At 48.6% G+C, this 2,324-nt stretch overlaps 1 pseudogene across 1 annotated transcript; it reads right to left on the bottom strand.

Moving 5' to 3' along the window:
* Nucleotides 1-271: 271 nt before the first annotated feature.
* On the bottom strand, nt 272-901 carry LOC309835643 (macrophage immunometabolism regulator-like; annotated as a pseudogene). Its single transcript has one exon. The product of its transcript is annotated as a macrophage immunometabolism regulator-like (transcript).
* Nucleotides 902-2,324: the final 1,423 nt, after the last annotated feature.

The following is a 2,324-nucleotide window of genomic DNA, read 5'->3' as shown; positions in this document are numbered from 1 at the left end:
TGTACCAAAGCCTTTTTTTCCTAGCTAAAAAGCTATGCAAACGAATGGTCAACATTCTGTTTTCCTTGCAGTTGCGTGCTCTAGAATGATTTTGCCTCAAGTACCTGTGATTTCATTCCTGTATTCAAAATTTGATCCCATTTTTATGTTCCAGGAACACTTAGTTGATTTAACCATCTATAATGTAAACAGTCCTGTACAGAGTACAACAGTGGAATTTTCAAGCCAAGCGTAGTCTGACCTAAACTGGTTTACACTCTCTGCAAGTCACTCACGTATTATTCCTAGCAAACACACGGTCCCCTCTGAGGGTTAAGTGTTGAAGCTGGTACCGTAGCGCTTCTGTGTCAGTGGCTCCTTGATGTTCATTTTATCTAGATTGAGGTAGTCCAGGGATTTGGAGTGAGCCCTCTTACCTTTAAGAAGACAAAGAGGCAGAGGCCCACGGAGGGCCTTTTTAAGGTTCATAAGGTAAAGATTTAGTGCACTTGTCTCCTGGGCTGGGCATCTGCCTTCGCCTCCTGCCATTGGCAGCTGGAATCTCCTACTGCAGGTAGTACCTACTTCTGGTTTTATACAAATGAGAGGAATACGCAAGTCCTGCATCCAGCTGTTCTGAGCGCAAGGAAGGCACGGCTTCTCCCTTACTCTCTTTACCTCCGGTGCACTTCTGGGCTAACTTCGGGAGTTCCTCACCAGTCGTGGAGTCAGTCAGATAGAGTCCACGTGGAGAATCTGGTAGCTTGACACAGTCTGGCACATCGGCGAGCACTGAGAGCTGGAACAGTGGGGCTTCTCCGCCTCTGCCTTTCCCGGGAGCTCACCTCAGCCACGGGCAAGGGCAGGCTGGTCGGGGACTTCTGGACTCTCCATTAATATCTACTTCCATTTTAGGCACCAGTCTGCACATAGCAGCCTAAATCCCAGAAGATGTCACTGTCCAATTTCTAATGAGTCCCAAGGGAACACAGGCATAATAATTTTTCTGCTCCAGATACAGTGGCCCACAGCTCTGCTGCCTCCGCCGTGCTTGGGGCCGCAGAGACTGAGACAAGGGCGGGAGAGGCGCAGGGTTGCAGCGCCGAGAGATCTGGGCTGAGGCTGCCAGCCAGGTACCCTCTCCCACCTTTAAGGTTTCTAAATACCATCTGTATCTACTACACGGTAATATAATGTAATTTAATTCCCCCAAAGGCAGGTAAATATAGAAGGAAAAACTTAGAGGTCAAGAATATGGAAGTTTGTGTGTCTTGCTGTGTATGCACAAGCATAAATGATTTAGAAAATTTGGAATACAATCCAGGCATGGCTGTATGGTGTACTTCCAGACCAGGGGAGAGGGTGTCCTCCTTTTTATTTGCGGACTTGAAACCCTGGCATGGTTCAGGACCAGAAATGGCCTGTGGCCTGAAGGTCTGGGGATGCAGTGTGTGACCACATGCCCTGCCACCAGTGGAGGGGTTTACTGCATATTCATGACCCACGCTGAAGAAGCAGGAACAGTAAAACAACTGCAAACCGGATGAGAGTGTGCTTTGCGCCCAGTGGAGTCGGGTAGACACAGGAAGCATGTGGTAAGTGCAGGCTGTACTTACCCTCCTGAATTGTTAGAAATTCTTTCCCATGGTTATTAAGCAATTATTCCCTGCCAGAAGGTGCATTCTGTGCAGAGGGTTGAAATCCTTTCATCATGTGTTGTGTTTGAGTTAACCGTTTCCTGTCTGTTATGGACTGAATATTTGTATGTCTCCACTCCCTACAAATTCACGATGAAGCCCTAACCCCCACTGTGGAGGTATTTGGAGATGGAGCCCCTGAGGAAGCAATTAAGGTTAAATAAGTTCACAAGAGTGTGGCCCTGATCCAATAGGATTTGTGTCCTTATGAAAAGTGACACCAGAGAGCTTGCTCTCTCTGTCTCTCTCCCCCACCCCATACCATGCACCAAAGAAAGGCAATGTAGCTGTTTGCAAGCCAGGAACCTTGATCTTGGGCTTCCAGCCTCCAGATCTGTGAGAAAATGAATTTTAAGTCACCCAGTCTGTGGTTTTATTTTTGTGTTTGTTTTTTTTTTTTTGCGGTACGCGGGCCTCTCACTGTTGTGGCCTCTCCCGTTGCGGAGCACAGGCTCTGGACATGCAGGCTCAGTGGCCATGGCTTATGGGCCCAGCTGCTCCATGGCATGTGGGATCTTCCCGGACCGGGGCACGAACCCGTGTCCCTTACATCGGCAGGCGGGCTCTCAACCACTGTGTCACCAGGGAAGCCCCAGTCTGTGGTATTTTGTCATGGTAGCTGGAGCTAATAACCCTCTAAAAGACAGA

This window comes from Grampus griseus (assembly GCF_964374135.1).
Source record: "Grampus griseus genome assembly, chromosome: 17".
In the NCBI taxonomy this organism is placed as follows: Eukaryota; Metazoa; Chordata; class Mammalia; order Artiodactyla; family Delphinidae; genus Grampus; species Grampus griseus.
Note: the sequence above shows the minus strand (reverse complement) of the source record. Positions and strands in the feature narration are given on the sequence as shown.